This window comes from Balaenoptera borealis, assembly GCF_965194805.1.
Source record: "Balaenoptera borealis genome assembly, chromosome: 5".
Classification (NCBI taxonomy): Eukaryota; Metazoa; Chordata; class Mammalia; order Artiodactyla; family Balaenopteridae; genus Balaenoptera; species Balaenoptera borealis.
This window is the reverse complement of record NC_138862.1, coordinates 92,123,399-92,144,018: the sequence shown is the minus strand read 5'-3', so window position 1 is coordinate 92,144,018 and position 20,620 is coordinate 92,123,399. Positions and strand designations below refer to the sequence as shown.

Here is a 20,620-nt window from a genome sequence, read left to right as displayed (position 1 = left end):
GTAGCAATCAGTAAGCAAGACTGACCACAGAGAGACCAGGTGCATCTCAGAACTATCTGATGCTTCCTGTGATCTTACCTCACTTGTCAGAATTCCAGTTTCATAATCAATCCTGAAATGTGGCCTGAGTATAAGAACAGCCAAGGCCATCAGCTCAGCAAGACAATAGGAGCACAAGAGGCCTATGGTGGACAGCTTCCCTATACTTTTCTCCTTCTTCTGTTATCTAGTGCTCCCTCCCATTTTCCACCCATAAAAATATCTGCTCCAAACCTCATTCTAATCACATCCTCCAGAAAGGCAAAAACGCTGAATCCCATGTTGTCCCAGGAAAGCCATGGGCCCTAACTCACATTTGTGCTCTTTCTCTTTGGGGTCATGATGATATGGCTTAGTTTGAGGAATCCTTAACATTTCCTGACGGGCCCAGTATATTGCTAATATTCATTGTATCATTTCCATCCCCTTCTTTCCAAGGAACTCTCATTTTTCAAAAATATTCTCAAACTTAATCTCTTCTAGATTTTGCTTAAAGAGTGATTAACAAGATAAAGTGGAAATAGAAATTTTTATTTGTTGACAAATGTCTTTTCTAACAGTTTAGTTACATTCTAACAAATGTTATTAATAGAATCAGTTGGCATGTGTAAATATAATGCAACTAAATGTAGTTAAAAGTGGTTACTTTGGGCTTTAATTTTTTAAGAGGCATATAATTAATTTGCTTTAAAAAAGTCAAAGAGCAACAAATACTAATTCAGTAAATCAAATGGAAGGGTCCTTGGCCTGGGGTCATCTGTGACACTCTACAAAGTTGACTGGTTCAGCTGGCTAATAGATATCTTCTTTTAACCTCATTAATTTATATGTGTGTTCTGTGAAAAACACATGCCTTGTTGAAAAGTCTTTCTAAATAAGAAGAATTTTTTCTTTACTCAACCTATACATATATTTAATACTTTTTTCATGGAAAAGAAGATGGAAAGTCAATTCCATATGATAGCCAGAGAAAGAGTCAGCTGGAGAAAGGAGACGAGAAAGAGGAAGAGAGACTGACTTACTCTTCTAATTTTATCTTGTAGACTGAGGGAGGTTGAATGAGCATCATACTTGAGGTTTTGCTTCCTATTAATTGGGCAACTTTGGTTAAGTGAATTTATATTTCTGAGCCTCTTTCCTAATCTATAAAACTGGGATGATGAAAAATACTGCATGGATTGGCATGAAGAATTTTGGAGGATTAGTTGTGGTTTGTGTCAAGTTCCTAACACCTAACTCCTACTTGGTATCTAATAAATGGTCACTGTTATTATTGATGTTACTATTTTATCCTTTGACGATAAGGCCCTGAACACAATAGATGTTTCTGTGGCCCAGCAAATCAGAAAATATTAAAGAGAAGAGGAACATTCTGGTAGATGCATAACACACTATAACGGAGATTTTTAGGATTGATGGTAAATGAACAGTTGGAAAAATATTTGTTTTTATCAGAGTCAGTTTGGCAGCTATTGGTGTGCACGCCTATTGCTTAAAGGTGCAATCCTTTGATGAGGTCTTTAAGCAAATTTATACATGTTTGTTCATAAGTTTTTTGAGTGTTAGAAGAAATTCCTTTAAAACAATGGAAATCCTATTTGAAGATGATGATTTCCCCATGACGATTTCTTTTCCCAGGCCCTCTTGCTTCTCTGAAACTGGCTGTGTACCTTGTGATGCTAAGGCTGATTCTTAGGGAGTATGACATATCACATATTAAACTAAAATATGAAAGTCTTGCTCAAATAAAAGAAATGAGATGTAAAGCTTTAATTAAGAACTGTTAATTAAGAATTAACCTTTTGGAAATTCACTTCCCTCCTAGCTGCAGGGCAAGGTTGTATTTGTCACAGTGTGGTCATAGATGACTGTATTTTTAAAGATATGCTATATGCTGACTATAGCTTATGTGATTTATATTTTGAAATAGACCGTATGATAAGCAATTACGTAATTCTGAGATAATCTCTACAGTCTCTGTAAGCCCTTTTGAATATTTCAGTAAACAAATATTGAAATACTAATATGGTAATTCCATATTCATATTTAAATCTGTTGTACTTTTTTAGGAGACTATTACTATTTTAGGAATATGCAAATGAAAGACAAAAATATTTGCGTTCTGAACTATTAGAAAGAGACTGAGAAAAAAATCATATTTAAGGCAGATAATGCAAGCTCCCTAGGGATAGGGAGTATTTTTTTATAAATTGGATTTATTTGTTGAATTTATTGTAAACATTCCACAAATACCTGTTGATGATATTTCATTTGTCATCTTCATGGATCTAATGTGCTAACTTTGTTATAAGTAGTTTCCACAACATTTATGTGATGTTATTGATGGAATGGTAGACCTATTTTGCACTAAATTTCCAATATGAAATTCATTATATATAAATGGTAGAGCATATTCTATAAATGATAGCATACATACTATATCATCTTCAGTGCTTCTTAAAATTTGTCACCCTTGAGAATCACTTGGGGAAGTTTATTAAAAATGCAGATTCTGGGGCCCACCTGTTCTGATTATCATTCTGACAGGCCCAGAATCTGACTTTTCACAAAACTTAGAGTTAATTCTTGGAAGTAATTTTAACATATGTTGAGAAGCACTACTGTCCAATATTTGAAGAGAAAGACATTTACTAACTTATTTTTTTCTCCTGAGGAACACATTTTGTCAATTTTATCTGTTTAGACATGTCCCTTCTAAGTACTCTTCCAGTTTCACTTCTCATAGTAGGAAGTATCTTCTCTACTTTTCTCATTTAACCACCAGTAGAAGTATGTCTTAGAAGGAAGCTTTGGGCTTGACAAAACTATAACCTAATTCATCAGACTTTAGCCTTTTAAGATTAGTCCCACAAAACAATTAAAAACATGGTTTTCTGCTTGAAGTGTTTAATTCTGTTTTAATTAGAAACCTTCCCCTTTTATTTACTTAGTACTCCTTCACCTTCATTGACATTGAGATGGTTTTCAGTGGGGCATCATGAATATGCCTGCATTTGCATACTCATATTGGAAAATTCTAATGGTAAAGACATAATTAAGTTTTAAGGATCGTTTTGTACCTGAGATTACATTTATAATCCAATTTGGAATTTCTCCTATGAGATATCTGTGAATCTAAAAGGTTAACAAGTGGAGATTTACTGTGTTTCAAACTAAATCTAAATGATATTGCAAAATTGCATTTTTTGGTTGTTGCTTAGTAACAATCACCCAGTTTTCAAGAGAATCATTCTTTGTAGAGATGATTCCTAGTATATGGGATGTGTAGTAGAAAGATATGTCAACATACATGTTGTTGGGAACATTTCAGAAATGTTCTGATTGAAACCATGGTGATACTGGTTGGTTAGCACAGAGCCTCAGGCATAAGTAATCAATGTAATGCATCAATGAAGATCGTTGTTTCTAAAGCAGCACACTAGGAATGACTAGTGTTTTCCCTTTTTTTTTTAAACTGTATTTTTGCCTCCCTGCAAACAGATTTGGGTGGATCTGTTTGAAGAAAAGAACAGTGTAGTAGTTGTATTGCCTCATGGATTATTTACCCTTTATCCTCAAACATCTCTCTCTCTAGCCCTTTGCCCTCAGCCTATTCTCTCTTTAATCAACCACAATCTGGCCTTTCTGTTCCCTACCACACTGAAACTACTCCCACTAAGTCACCAATGACTTTTAATTGCTAAACCCAAAGGAAGTTTTCCAAGTCTCAGTCAGTGCTGTGCTAAGTCATATCGGAAACTGTGGTAAAGGAAAAAGGTGTGTCCCTAAATCCCCTTATTAAAATACCCTCCCATGTTTTGAACCAAGTGGAAAAAGTTAATAATAACTCTACAATCAAAAAACATGCCTATATATAAAACTCCATCCTGCCTAATCTATTGGCAGACCATTGTCAACCCCATAAACCTACCCAGTGGGAAAGCAAAGGCTTTGCAGGTCCAAGAACTACAGACTGTCAGCATGTACAGTAACACAGGGTAATAACACAAAGAAACAATGACCTGTCTTTATTCAAAATTTTAATATTTTGTTCACCGTGGATTCTTTTGCATTAATTTTTAATTTTAAAGTAATGCATTTAAATATTATTTATCTTCATTATGGAGTTTTTGATGCCCCTTAAATTGTTTTGCCCACAGTGAGTGCTTCACTCACCTCACCCCTAATTCCAGACCTGCCCATAGTACTGGGCCTCTTCTTGAACCTGATACTGTTTTTCTGTCTCTTAAATATGTTCTCTCTGAGCTTCTGTGACATTGTTGTCTTGTGATTCCTTTCCTTCATCACCAGATATTCTCTCCCAGTATCTTTCCTGGGCTCTTCTTCTCTTCCAGCCCTTCAGTTTTTGGTGCTCTCAGTGGCTGATTCTCATTGTTATAAGTGTGGCTTTGTTTATGCTCTTTCTGGTTGCATTCAGTCATTTCCACTGCTATTGCTTTTTTTTTTTTTTTTAACTTTGGGTTTATTTATTTATTTATTTATTTATTTATGGCTGTGTTGGGTCTTCGTTTCTGTGCGAGGGCTTTCTCTAGTTGCGGCAAGCGGGGGCCACTCTTCATCGCGGTGCGCGGGCCTCTCACTACCGTGGCCTCTCTTGTTGCGGAGCACAGGCTCCAGACGCGCAGGCTCAGTAATTGTGGCTCACGGGCCTAGTTGCTCCGCGGCATGTGGGATCTTCCCAGACCAGGGCTCGAACCCGTGTCCCCTGCATTGGCAGGCAGATTCTCAACCACTGCACCACCGAGGAAGCCTTGCTATTGCTTTTTCCCACACCCTCATTATTTTATGGCTGAACAGTTGCAATAGGCTGCTAACAAGTTCCTCTAATCTCCATGCTGGCCCCTTTCTGGTCCACAGTACAGGCAGAATGATTTTTTTCTAAAGTGAATATATAATTCATATATTTATTAACTGAATATTTATTTAGTATTTTTTTCCTGTCCTAGGTACTGTTTTAGATTCTAGGGATAAATCAGTAAATGAAAGAAAGTCCATACTCTTCAGAAACTTATGTCTTAATTTTATTTGAATATTGTTGTGGCCTCATTCTAGGTGTTGTATTTAATTTTTATCTAAATATATGCTTGCATGGTGGAGTTGGGTAGAAAGAAGGTTCTTTCCTCCTTTTCTCATACTTTGATTATAAAATTTTTTGAATGTTTTTACTTTTCAGTTATGTACGAAGTGGTAGAAGCCTAGATTCTGCTTTCTAAAAGAATCACTTTTCATTAAGAATGTGGAAATCATTACCCATTGACTTGTTAGTACTTAGGATTTCTTTCAAGTCCCAGAAATAGAGGATGATGTAATAATTACCTTACCCTTATTCTTTACTCATTATTTCTGCATGAATATGTTTTATACATATTATTAATTGTATCCCAAGTCTTGGAGCATATGTGCTACTACAGTCTTTAAACAAATTGTAATCCAGTCTAGTGACATGTTTTGTTTGGCTCACACTATGTATGTGTTTGTTTTAATTTTATTCAGTTATTTTTAAAATTAATAAACTTTATTTTTATAGCAGTTTTAGGTTCACAGCAAATTTGAACAGAAAGTACAGAGAGTTCCCATGTATCCTTTCACCACAGGGATGATGCACAGCCTCTCCCAACATCAACATCCCACATGTACCAGTATAGTACATTTGTTACAATTGATGAACCAACATTGATACATCACTATCAACAGTTTGCATTAGGCTTCACACTTTTGTGTTGTTCTGTGGATTTGACAAAGATATGATGTCATGTATCCACAATTATATATCTTACAAAATAATTTCCCTGCTCAAAAATCCTCTGAGTTCCAGCTGTTCATCCTTACTTCTCCCTAAATCCCTGACAATCATTGATCTGTTTACTGTTTCCATGGTTTTGCATTTTGCAGAATGTCATATAGTTGGAATCATACAGTATGTAGCTTTCAGATTGTCTTCTTTTACTTGGTAGTATGCATAATTTATCATATATTGTTGTGGCTTTATACTCCATTTCTTTTCAGTACTTAATGATATCCTGTTGTCTGGATATACCACTGTTTGTCTATTCATCTATTGAAGGACATCTTAGTTGCTTCCAAGTTTTGACACTTATGAATAAAGCTGCTATGAATATCTGTGTGCAGGTCTTTGTGTGAACATAAGTTTTCAACTCATTTGAGTAAATACCAAAGAGCACAATTGTTGGGTCATATGGTAAGAGTGTGTTTAGTTTTGTAAGAAACTGCCAAACTTCTTCCAAAGTGGCTGTACCATTTTGCATTCCAACCAACAATTAATGAAAGTTCCCGTTGCTCCACATCTTCATTAGTATTGTTGGTGTTTTGGATTTTAGTCATTCTAATAGGTGTGTAGTGGTATCTCATTGTTGTTTTAATTTGCAATCCCCTAATAACATGATGTTGCACATCTTTTCCTATGCTTATTACCACTTGTATATCTTCTATTGGGGGGGTGTCTGTTCAGATCTTTTGCCCATTTTTTTAGTTGGGCCATTCATTTTCTTATTATTGAGTTTTAAGGATTCTTTGTATATTTTGGATAACAGTCCTTTTTGTGGCTGTCTTTTCATTCTCTTGACAGTGACTTTTGCAAAGTAGAAGATTTTTAATTCAATGAAGTCCAACTTATCGAATCTTCTTTCATGGACCATGCTTTTAGTGTTGTATCTAAATGTCACTGCCAAACCCAAGGTCATCTAGATTTTCTCCTGTGTTATGTTCTAGGAGTTTTATAGTTTTGCATTTTATATTTAGGTCTACGATTTGTTTTGAGTTAATTTTTGTAATTTTGTAATTTTTTCAAAAAGGCTATCATTTCTCAATTGAATTGCCTCTGCTACTTTGTCAAAGATCAGTTGACTATGTTTGTGTGAATCTATTTCTGGGCCCTTTATTTTGTTCCATTGATCTGTTTGTCTGTTCTTTCACCAAAAACACACTGTCTTAATTACTATAGTTTTATTGTAAGTCTTGAAGTCAGGTAGCATCAGTCCTCAGACTTTGTTCTTCTTTAATATTATGTTGGCTTTTCTCTATCTTTTGCCTTTCCATATGAACTTTAGAATCAATTTGTCTATATCCATACAATAACTTGCTGAGATTTTGATTAGGATTGCACTAAATCTATAGATCAAATTGGAAAGAACTGACATTTTGACAATGTTAAATCTCCTATCCATGAACATGGAATATCTCTCTATTTATTTAGTTCTTTGATTTTGCTCATCAGAGTATTATAGTTGTCCTAACATAGATCTTGTATATATTTTGTTAAATTTATGCATAAATCTTTAATTTGGGGGGGGTACTAATGTAAATAGTATTGTGTTAATTCCAAATTCCTCATGTTCATTGCTGGTATATAGGAAAGCAATTGACTTTTCTGTGTTCACCTTGTATATCAAATTTTCTGTAGTTGCTTATTAGTTCCAGGAGTTTTTGGTTGATTTTTTTCAGATTTTCTACATAGACAATCATATCATCTGTGTTATACTTATTATACCTGTCTTTTCTTTTCCTTTCTCATTGTATTATCTAGGACTTCCAGTATGATGTTGAAAAGGAGTGGTAAGAGGGGATATCCTTGTCTTGTTCTTAATCATAGCAGGAAAGCATCTAGTATCTCACCATTAAGTATGATGTTAGCTGTAGGATTTTTTAGATGTTCTTTATCAAATTGAAGAGGTTCCCATCTATTTTTAGTTTGCTGAGAGGTTTATCATGAATAAGTGTTGAATTTTGTCAAATACTTTTTCTGTATCTATTGATATGATCATGTAATTTTTCTTCCTAGACTGTTGATGTGATGGATTGCATTGACTGGTTTTTAAATGTTGAACCAGCCTTGTGTATCTGAAATAACTTCCACTTGGTCATGTTGTATGATTATTTTTATACACAGTGTGTTTTTAAAAATGTTTGTGAAAAACATTTAAAAATTGAGACATTCCCCACATTTATTTTGGGCATACTTGAAGAAGACCTGACATTCCTGGGCTTATTACCTCACATGGCAACAATCTGTGGGAGCTGAGTAACTGTTGCTGCTCCCTACCACCCCACAATCCTTGTAACCCTTTCATGCTTTATGTCCAGATACTTCATTCATTTACATCACCTGCCTCAAATGGTCTCAAGCATACTCCTGCCTTGGAGATAGTTGGAGGTGCTCCAAGTGCTGATGTTACTTGAAATCTGTGTTGTCTAAACCTTTGCATATTGTTGAGACTCTTCATTCCTTTGCACCTGTGACCCTATTTTCTTCTGATATTATTCCCATTTTTTTTAACATGCGTCCCTCATGGATCTTCCTATTATCATCTTTTAAAAGTTGAAGTTCCTTAGAATCCCATCATTGGCTCTTTTCTCTCTACATACTCAGCGTAGATGATCATCCATACTCACTGTTTTTCAGGTCCTAGAATCCCTGCTATCCCCCTCTTCCCAGAACACTTGCTTTCATTATTATTCACATATTTATTGGTTCCAAGGAGCCATGAGAAACAACAGGGAATAATGCTTTGTCACAGGCCTTTAAAGGGAATGGTAAGTCACACATTTGAAATGGCAGTGATAGTTGGAAGGAATGGCAAAAAAAAAAAAAAGATATACATCATGAAATATATTGACAGTCTGGAAATGTACTCAGTTTATTTTCACTAGTCTAGTCATAATCTTAATTGACAGGGAAACAGATGAAACCCCAAAGACTCCTATTTGTTTAACAGTGAAAGATTGTCCTAAAATCAAACATAATCTTAGAGACCAGCCTAGCAAGGAAAGAGGAAATAATCTTTAGATCTTTCATTATTACAGGATGATGATGAGATATCTATATCTGTCTGTATCTATAGCTATCTATTTATCTATCTATCTATCTCTCTATCATCTATCTATCTGTAATAGCAGGTACATCTATACAGTGGAATATTATTTGGCAATAAAAAGGAATGGAGTACTGACACATACTATGATGAACCTTAAAACTATTATGTTAAGTAAAATACACCAGAAAACAAAGGCCACATGTTGTATGATTACAGTATCACAATCCACAGAGACAAAAAGCCAATCAGTGGTTGCCTGAGGCTGGGATTGGAAGTGGGGATTAAGTACAAATGGGCATAAGGAAAATTTTGGTGGGGGGCAAAGAAGTATTCTAAAACTGGGTTATGGTGATGGTTAACTTATTGTATAAATTTACTAAAAATCACTGAATTACACACATTAGATGTATAAATTATATTCCACTAAAGCTGAGGCAGGAGATAAATGGGTTCCAGGCTGGACGTTTACAACTGGCCTCCTGTTCACACTTCCTGGGATGAGAAGAAGATGGGCTCCAGGCTGGACATTCATTACCAGCCCCCTGTTTACATTTCCTGAGGCAAGAGACAAACGGGCTCTAGACTACATATTTATGACCAGACTCCTGTCTATATTTCGAGATCTGTACCTCGATATAAAAACCAGCAACAGGAATAGGGTAAATAACCAGACATTGGGCATTTTTATGGTAGGGACAGAGTGCCATAAAAGGATCAAGAGGTCACACACTTCCCATCCTTGGGGCAAGGGAAACATTGCACATGTGCAGAAAGTCTCCTTGGGGGTCAAAACGGAGGGGGCGCCACCCCATAATATGTGATGCTAAGGCCATCCCATAGGCCTCTGGGCTGAAATCCATCTTGGAAAAAGTTGTGCATGCATGTTGGCGAGGGTCCTAGGACAGGTCGGTTGTGGAAAAAGAAACCAGATAATTGGCCCAAGGTAAACAAAGACCCGGAAGAACTGCCTTATATAAATGACTTCACCACCTCTTCACTGCACTCCTCCTCATTAGGGAGGACGCCCGCACCCTTTCTCTCCCGGGTGTGCCTCTCTGCCCTGCTTCTATCTTAACTAAACAAACTGTTTCTCTGTGTGCTCTCCCACTTGTTGTACTGTGCCTCTAATAATAAACTTTGTACCTGTTTTTACAGTTTTTGCCTCCGTGAGAAATGCATTTTTCACTGGTGGCAAGAGCCAGGGGGTGTGGTGGCCAGGATTCCTGGTTTTCATCCAGGCTACCCAGGTTCAATTTCTGGGAAGGGAATTAAGATCTCACTTCTGGCCACCACTCACTGCTGCGTCCTGGAGATCAAAGCTACTTAAGTAACAATAGCTGGTCTTTTTCTATGCGCTTAGAAGGCACAGTGAGGCTAAGTAAGGTGCACCAGTACAAACAGCTAATAAATATCATGGCTAGGATTTGAACCCAGACAGTCTCTCTCCAGGGCACTTGAAATCATTTTTCATGAATTATCTGATATTTAATCCTTAATATAACCTTATGAGATGATATCACTAATATAATTTTCTCACTTTACAGGTGAGGAAATAAACCTAAAGGTTAAGTAACTTGCCCAAGGTCACAGAGTTCATGGTTTAGCTGGAATTGAAACCCAGAGAGATTGACTTGTAACTTACATCTGTAATCTTTTTGAGTTAATTGACCACACAGCAATATCTCTGAAGCCACAGATACGAATTTATATTTATGAGTAGCTGGCAGGAATGGTGGCATTGTAAGTATGAAATGAAGAAAGAAAAAGTAGCCTAGTGTTTTATTGATAACTTTTTGGGCTACCTTGCTTGGATCGAGAACTTGACATACAGCACAAAGCCTAGAGACCTAAGGCTAAGAAACCATCCATTTACTGACAAGTGGTCTGGGAAGGAAGGGTCAGGTTTCTTTTAACTTGGGGGAAAATAACCACTTATTTCCTTAATCAGTCTTATAAAGGAACTGACTGATTTTTAATAAGCGTACATCTCAAGGGCATAAACCCTAGAAAAAAAAACTCCAGGGGGGAAGTGTTCGCTTATTCATTTAGTATTTATTGATTACCAACTCTGTGTTATGTCTTGTACTAGGACATTGCTAGTAATTAAATATGGTTTTAACTATGCAAATTTTATGAATGAATGTACTATCTTTTAAGAGACCTTTTCCTTGAATTTAGTATTTTGAGTGAACTATTCAAGAGTAGTTTTTATCTCTTAATTATTTCTTTTATCCCATCTTCCTCTTGCTTTGGAAAAAAAAACAACAATATGAATTGATGTGGCATAATAGTAAGAATAACCTTCAAGGATTTTCATCTTCTTACTATGTGTGTGAAGTCAGGACAGTTAGATATGCAAAAGATCTAACTTAAGAGTAAAAGAAATAAAAATAATTCATTTAATACATCTTACTAGTCATTCCCTATGAATAATTCCCTATGGTATTTTGGCAATACGGGCTCTTGTCTAATTATAAATGATGCAATTGAAGAAGCTTCAGCTGGAGGTTGATTCTAGAGGCTAATGGACTTTCTGTGAAAGGTTTCTAACATTTAGCCTAATTTTCCACTCCTTAAAATTTTAGGGCATTACTCCTAATTACTTTCTGTAACCTACTCCGCCACCTCCTTGTTTCATGCTGGTTGCGACTCACTGTCATTCTGGATAGGTATTATGTCTCCCCACTGTGAATTATTTCTGAATGAAGCATAGTTTTAGTCTTTATATGGGCTGGTAGTTCCTATATAGAGGGATAATTGTATATTCTTTTCCGAATTTGGGCTGAGTTAAACATAAGAGTACCAAATCATGTATTTGTTAATCCTTGATTTAAATGTGAATTTAAGTCTTTGAATCAGAATTCTAACGGATCATCTGAACTGTCATCAATCATTTACTAAATTCATAGGTGTGAAATCCAGGCTTATATTTCCCAATTTTCTATCACACAGAAGATTGGAATGCTTTTCCTATTTTCCATAGATATATGTCAAAATAAAAACACTCTTAAATGGATATTGAACAAAATGTTTACACAGATTTTAGGCATATAGCATCTATGTGCCATTTTTCAAAAGAGGAATAATTGTTATACTGTTGCGTGGAAACATAATGATTTTTTATGACCAGGAAATAATGTGAACTTTCTAGAGGCTGTCAATCAATAGTTTATTTTTACTGATTGACATATGTTTCTTTTAACCTCTATGTAGACTCTTCAATAGGTTAAATAATTTTATTGTTGTTTCCTGATATAGCTGCTGGGCTTTCAGCATTAAATATAATACACTGAGGTAAGGTCTTTCCAGAAAAAAATAACTTCATCATGCTTATCTCATCAATATTTTGCCATTATTTTTTGTAGATTATAACCCTGTCATATCATAGCCATAGCTGCTGGTGCTAATCTGTATTTTAGAGAGAAACAATGAAGAAGGGGGATTTACTGTAAATTTAAACAAATATTAGTTCATGAAAATTGTATATATTGTATAATGCAATTATATATTTTTTTTTCCAGAGGGAATACTAGCTAGTTACTACCTTCCACAAGGCTTGGTAGCGATTATTTCTTATTTCTAACCACACATTATCATGGAAAGTGCTATCTGGCCACATTTGAGATTTAGCACTGGGGATATGCATGTTGGAACAAATCCTTGATTAGCAGAGTTTCAAACTGAGCTGTAGGCCGCTTCTCCTGTATCCCTGCTGAGAATCACTGTGCAAAGGTTTGTCTTGACTGGCAGTCCTATAAAAGCTGGAGCTTATCTGCTATATTGCTTTGATATTTCAATCTATGTTTGGATAGATTTTATACTTTGGCACTTGGTATATTGTCTTGCCTTTGGATATACAGCTGGCGGCTGTATTAGCATTTACTGAAAGTGCTGTAGCAATTCCCACATCAAGGTAATCCTGTTCCCTAGTGTTCTTTCAGAGTAAACCCAAGGTGTTACATTTCAGGACAGATGAAACATAAATGATATCTTTTAATCACTTAAAATCTCTGTATACACTAGTAGCAGCTGGAGAAACAGGATCTGCCATAGCCAGGCCACGTCATTATGGCCAGGTGTTAATAAATGCTCCTTTCTTTATCTAATCTAGTGGTCCTCAAATTTTAGTGTGCATTCGAATCACTTGAAGGGGTAGTAAAAGCACAGATTACTGGCCCCCATCTCCAGAGTTTCTGATCTGTAGTCTGGGATGGGGTCTGAGATTTTGCACTTCTAGAAAGTTCCCTGATGATGCCGGTACTGCCAGTTCAGGGACCACCCTTTAAGAACTGGCTTATAGAGTGTTGTATAACCACAATACTTAAGGCTGTGAATGGCCCAGATCTTGGGCCCACACTGGAGAACCACTGAGCTAATACACTGATTGGCACACTTATTCTGTGACAGACCAGATAATAAATATTATAGGCTTATGGGCCAGACAGTCTCTGTCACAACTACTCAGTTCTGCTGTTATAGCAGGAAAGCAGCCATAGACAATGCATAGATGGATGCATGTGGCTGTGTTCCAATAAAATTTGATTTATAAAAACAGATAGCAGGCTGAATTTGGCCCCTGGCCTGTAGTTTGTCGATCCCTGATCTAATTCATCAACAAGGGACTTGTATCTTTCCCAGCTCACAAATCATCTGTATCCTCTGTACTAGTTAGCAACTATGTGCCAAACTTTGAGCTAGGAGCTGTGGGGGATATGTAAAAAGTATAAATCTGATTTTCCTACTCTTCTTCAAAATATTAGAGTTCAGTGTGGTATAGTCTTGAAAAATATTAGAGAGACATTAAATGCCTAGGCTAGAATAGATTTCATGATATAGGTGAATCTTGGAGAATGAGTAGAAACTAGGCAAAAGAGAGCAAAATAAATGTCTTAGAAAGGAAGGTCAGCATGAGAAAAGACATGGAGTGAATACTCAGTGTATTCTTCCAACGGGCTGTTAGGAGATCTGTGTTGTGGAAAGGATTAGAAATGTTGAGAGTCACAGATGACATTTAACTAACACTTGTTGTGCACACTCTATATATTGGCAAAGTGATAGGTCCTGGGGGCACAGCTAACCAAGGCATAGTCCTTGCCTTCAAGAATCTCAGATGTGGCTCAAGATATTTAAAAATCCCAAATTCATATACAGTATTTGAAGAGTATATGCTTGGCTCATGGTGAGCTTTCAATGGATGTTAAACTGAAAGTGAAATTAATGTGATTGACACCAGGGAATTTTTGTTAGTTCTTGATCAGTAGAGTGGCTTGAAGAAAGCTGTTTTAGGAAAAGCCATCCTCCATAAACTAGTAAAATGATAACCATATAAAAGAATGGTTGTTAATGATATTATATTAATTCCACAGAAACTTTGCTAAATTGGAAAACAGTGTGTGGCTCTTTTGTTTGTTTTTAATTTGTTTTTATATAGTGTGACTAAGAAAATCCAAAATTAGTGTATTAATATGTTTCCATCAAGCCATCATCAGAACTAAAGACAATTTCCAAAGAGTTGTACCATTTTGTCTTTCTGATACAAATGTATACCATTAAAAAAAAGACTCTGTATAGAGAAAAATTCTCCATATGTAAGTGGGGCTTTTTATTTCTGAGATTTTATTCCCAAAACATTGGATATAGGGTCAGGATGGAGTCTATTATCAAATAAAATGTCTAGTGGGAGCTGATAGTAGGTGTTTGTGTGAGTACTTGAGTGAGAGAATCTTCAAGCTTCCTTCTCATTCCAGTATTCTGACTTTAAGTAAAATTTGAAAGGTCCACAAGGAACTAATTCAGGCAAGTTTCCCTAAGAATGTGAGAAAATCACATCTTGAATAATGCATTTCAATAGATGAAACTAGAGTTCATTTCATAGTAAGCATAATACTGAATTTGGGGTTAGAAAAAGCAAGGGGGATTGACTGAAGTCATTATTTTAGACAAGATGACATATGACTTTTCAGCTATCTAACCCATTCTATACAGTTTAATTTTTAATTAAATGCAGGGATGCAGATGGCAGTATGCCATTTTATCTAGTTAGATGCTGACAGAGGGTTAGAAGGAAAGTTCCATGTGACTTGGATTTCCTTTGATTTGTAGCTTGACTTTTTGTGAACATGCCTATACCATTTTTATTATGGCTTCTTCTTCATTTTCAATGTCGAGGGATAGCCAAAGCCCACATTGGTCCTAAGACAGTGATTGATTTCTTGCACACCCTTGCCCATGAGGTCCCTTTAAATAAAAATTGAGAATTGAGTAGTGACCTTCAGTCTTCCGCATTTGACAACCCTTTTATTCCCCACAAATGAGATATTCTAAAATGTCCTGACCTGTATGTGTGAGTATGTGTGTATATGTGTATGTACTGATGATGTATGTCACTTAATCTTGCACCAAGGACTTTATTTGATAATAGGTGGGTCCAGAAAGCTTATCATTTTTGTATTAAATGATTTATATTATCTTATCAAGAAGCTCTGAAATTTATGAGAAAAGAAAGGGGAGTTGGATGGGGCTTCCACATTGTATGAATCTGTGGGATCTACCTTAAGTAATTTTTCCCTGAATGCAGAAGGAATTTAAGAAAAAATGCAGAAATATTATTTTACAGTGTATTTTTGTAGTTGAGTACTTTATGACACATTATTTCCTGGTATATAAAGCTTCAGGGAGATTTGAAATTTTCAAATGAGGTGGAAATAATTAGGAGAACAAAGAGAAAATAAACTAACCTAATGAACGGGCAAGATTTTTTTCCCTAGTCACAAGCTTATGCAGTGCTGCAAGTTGACCTTCATTGAAGAAAATAATAGCTTATTTGGGGTGAATAATTTTAAAAAGAAAATAAAAACATAGTGTAACTTTCAGATATCTCAATGCTACGATAAAAATATAAAATTAAAGAGGGGAAGTAAAAAAATAAGTGGTTCTATAATTAGGGCATTATTACTTAATATCACAGTCCATAAATATAAAATGTAGAATAACCAATTTTGGCACTAGAAGATATAAAATAATAGGGAAGGACTGCCAATGTCCTAAAATACTACATAATATCAATTATTGAGGAACTAGTACATGTTAGGAAATATGCTAAGCACGTTGTTATATACAATGTCTCCAATTCTCACAATAGTTCTTCAAGTTACCTATTTTCATCCTAAATTTAAATTGATATTTAAAGAATAACAGAAATTACCCAGGTCACACAGGTATTCAACAGAAGAACCAGGCTTTCAGTCCTAGATGTGTTCTTTCTACTATATATTTCTTCCTTTGGTTAATCCTTTCTTCCAAAAAACACAAGTCACTGTGTCCAGTTATGTGTCTTCTGCTTTATCTTTTACAGTGTTTAGTAGTACATGGCACAAGGTAAGTGTCCCACTTAGGCTAGCTAAATTAAGGTGTACACACGTGAAAATGAGATCAAGACAGGAAAGTATTAGTGTGTTTGTATATATATTTGTCCTTGAAATAAAATGCTGTGCTTTAAAAAAATGTCTAAATTTTATGCATTCTTGACTTCCAAAAGAGAATGAAGAATTTTAAGCTGCTTACACTAAAAAGAAATGATAATGTAACTTCTAAAAAGCATTAACTAAAGAATAAAATTCAGGAGCCAACTGATAAATTATCTAATACAACTCTCCCAATTGAAATTGATCACCTCTGTTTTTTGATTTATGAACAGGAAATGAGCTTTGACTGTTAGGCACCTGGATGAAGAGCCCTGGATTCAGCTTGTCAGAGTCCTGTGACCTGCAAAGACCCTCTGGTTGCACTAGGATCATTCGACTGAAGTAAGATCTAATTGCTTTAATTAGAATGTAAGACTTTTACTGTTGAATCAACTTTTAATAAGGTGATTTGGCATACCTCTATAATGTGCCAATAGCTGCTAATTTTGAAAAAAGAGAAGAGTGTGAGTATCATTCTGTGGCAAAATCATATTATTCTAGTTTCTGTTCATCTTTTATTTCATGGAATTGAGCCCAGTTTTTTTTTTGGAAAGCATTACCTAAATTTAATTTCTGTGTGGCTGTTGAAATTGGTAGTTTCGTTGCCTTTGTGGTATCAATTGCTTTTTATACAATTGTAATTTTATTGTAAGTAATCAAATTAATCTCTCTTTCTTTTTTTTTTTTAAGTTTAAGTTGACCCACTATTTTATTTTAAAATGATAACAACAATGCAGTTTGTGCCATGATACAGCAAGGCTTTGCTTTTCTTATTTATTCCAAGTTTATACAGGTCCGATGACCTTTTGGAACATCTGTCTGTATATGGCCACACATAGACTGTGAACTTCCATGTAGGCATTAGAGTTGAAAGACATGTTTTAAAGATAGTTCATAGTTCTTCCTGGAAACACTCCTATTCTGAGCAGATGATGCCAGTATATGATTGAAATACTTTTTTCTGTAAAGCTCTAGCTGCAATCAATGTTCCAATGCTGGTTCAGGCTTACTATGTATAAAACTTTACGTGGCATGGATGATGCAAAGGCCTACAAGACAGCACAGAACCAAGTGCTAGGAAATCTGAGCAGACCCAGCATGACCACCAACATACTTTAGGAATTTAGATGAATCACTTAACCATCTGAGTATTCCCTCGGTTTTGAAATGAAGGGGCTAGATTAAACAAGGAAAGGGTGGCAAATTCTTGAGCTTTGAAGGTCAGACATATAACATATGAATTGTATGGAGTGGCTGGGTGTGAGACAATAGGGAATAGTGAGCCTGTGGGGAAAGAGGCTGTGCCCCTTCTAAAGCCATTCAGGTTCAAGTATTTTAAGGCTGGACAAAGAAGTAAATTGTGTGGGGTGAGGAAGGGGGAAGCAGGAGGAGGATTGGACTTGGCTGTTGGATTGAATAAATTCTAAGGTCATTTCCAACTCAATATATGTTTGTAAAATATTTTTACTATGCAAAACACAATATTGCCTAGCATCTGTTGAGCTCTGTGTGTGTTCCTTTTTAAGTAATTAAATATAAATAAGTAAAATAAAATTAAATAGTTTTTGGTTAGAATTGGAGGGAAAGTTGATTTTTTGACCATAAAGTACTTAAATAATTCATCAGTTTAATATTTTACTCTGAGGGTTTTTTTTTTTTCTTTAAGTGACCTAGAGTTAGAACTTTGAATCCAGTACCATAATCAAAGAATAAAACCTATTCTGTAAATTACCAGTTAGCAACTTCTTTCTTACTGAGTATTTGCACTAAAAAAATCATGTGAACAAGTAAAGGAGAGTCATACCACCTGTTTGGGACTAGTTTTATGATTTTTTAAGGAGTACTTAAAAGTTCTAGTGTCTTTTGATTAATATTTTAATTAATATTTTAAAACAAATATTAGTTTATACGGAAAAATGATAGTTGTAGTTTAAATAAGTATATTTTCTAACATAATTTTCTAGCTCCATCAGTTTTGCTTTTTAATTTTTATTTATTTATTTATGGCTGTGTTGGGTCTTCGTTTCTGTGCGAGGACTTTCTCTAGCTGCGGCAAGTGGGGGCCACTCTTCATCGCGGTGCGCGGGCCTCTCACTGTCGCGGCCTCTCTTGTTGCGGAGCACAGGCTCCAGACGCGCAGGCTCAGTAGTTGTGGCTCACGGGCCCAGTTGCTCCGCGTCATGTGGGATCTTCCCAAACCAGGGCTCGAACCCGTGTCCCCTGCCTTGGCAGGCAGATTCTCAACCACTGCGCCACCAGGGAAGCCCAATTTTGCTTTTTAAAAACTTTTTTTTCCTTTTTACGGCCATGACATGTATTTATTTCTTTTTATCACATTTTACTGCCTTTTAAACCCATATTTTAGTTGAGAAAATAAGTACATTTTATCAGATGCAAATGGTAATTAGGTTACAAGCCTAGTAGAAGACGGGAAGTGGGCCAAGTCAATATACTCTGGGAGTCTTATCTATTCTTTTTGGCACAATTCAAATCAGACTTTATGTCCACAAGAAAACTGAACTCATGACTGCAGGGAGCCATGTGTGTTATCCCAGTGATAAAGGGAGAATTAGAAGGAACTGGGATTCTTATGCCTTTAGTTGGGCCCTCTCAATAGCTGCTTCTTTCTTTGTTACTTGTATAGTTTTTAATTTCATGACCATGTGCATTTGTAGAAGTATGCAAGTTACTTCACAAATGATCAATTTGAGAATGGCTGTATTGTGTGAGGTATGCTAGATCTTTCAGATAATTTTTTTTCACGTGTTAATAGAAACTGTTACTTCCCTAAGATATATAACTTTGAAATAATGTTTTAAGAGGCTTTTGATACCTAATGCAAGTTCATGTGCCTGATGCACAGTGAGGCCAAACAAACTGAAACATTGGAATTTGAGGCAGAGAAAGGTTTATTGCAGGGCCATGAAAGGAGAATGGGCAGTTGGTGCTTTAAAAAACCCCCGAACTCCTGGAAGGGTTTCAGCAAAGCAATTTTAAAGACCAGGTTGGGGTGGGAGTGGGTCGCAGAGTATGTGATCAGCTTTTGCACAATTCTCTGATTGGTTGATGATGATCAATCCTTAGGGGCCAGAAAGATCTGGGAGCTATGTGTTCTTAATCATCAAGTAGTTAATTCCTTCCATTTGGTGGTGGTCATCTGAAAAACTCAGGAAATATGCATGAGATACTATCATCTGGTTACTTCAGAGAGGAGCTATAGCAGAGGATATGGGAGAAGAGTCTGTCCCCAGAAGGCCCCATAGGGTCCTGCTAGGTTACACTTTCACATTAGATGTTATAGTCCAGCCATGTTGTCATGTAATGTATTTTCTGTCCGTTTCTTTGATAACCAAGTCAAAACTGAAGTACTTGGATGTTAATGCTCAAACTGATCAGAACTGGTTAGATCTGTTCCTTCACTGACCCACTACATCTGACATTAACAAAAAGTATCAGCTCTTTTTTCAAACATACTTGATTTCTTCTGAAGGCTCCACATACTGTGGAAAATAAAATAAGCATATATGTGAAAATGTCAGCAGATATAATATAAGGTAAACTATACAGGGAGGCTTCTAATGATGTTATCTTATTGTCTTGTTTTATAGAGGCATTAAAAAAAAAAAGATTACCAGTGTGAGCAAGCATTCTCTTTATACTCTTCAAGGAATAAATTCATATATGTTTATCTTCAATGCTTTAGTAACACACAGAGTATATGGACAAAGTAGACATTTAGACAACAAACTCAATCATTTCTATATTATTTTTCTAGATTTTAGAGAATTGATGACAGAAATGTCTAATCTATTGCTAGATCACTGATTCTCAACATGAGAATAAAGTAATGCAAGCTTCTAAACTGAGGTAGTTAATTGCTACCTTTCGTGTATGTACACCTCATCAGTGATTCTGAAACTAAGAACCCTCAGACTAGAATTCCCTTCATGCTATGAAAGATGCTCTGACATGCACTCATGTTAAGACATGAATTCACCTTTAGCATTTGACATTTGTTAGTCATGGCCTTCAAATTGTTTAATTAAAATCAAAGTGCCGTTGTTTGTAATAACCCAGAAAGAATGGGTATGAATTAAATTAAATGTTTTTTAAAAACATGACAGTGGATTTAAGAGTACCGTAGCTCCTGTGTGAATGTTGCAGTTGTTTGAACAATTTTATGAAATATTCTTATTGTCAAAATCTAATTTAAGGTTTAATGATGCAGTAAAGTTGAGATGTTCACAAAGAAACCAGCATAATAAC

At 35.7% G+C, this 20,620-nt stretch overlaps 1 protein-coding gene across 3 annotated transcripts in view; it reads left to right on the top strand.

The window, feature by feature from the left end:
- Positions 1-20,620, top strand: part of NAALADL2 (N-acetylated alpha-linked acidic dipeptidase like 2) — a 1,512,458-nt gene that overhangs the window by 307,786 nt on the left and 1,184,052 nt on the right. For all 3 annotated transcript variants that reach the window (XM_082393971.1, XM_082393970.1, XM_082393972.1), the window contains one exon: positions 16,588-16,696. The gene's annotated coding sequence lies outside the window, so the exon portion shown is untranslated. The remainder of the gene's footprint in view (positions 1-16,587; positions 16,697-20,620) is intronic.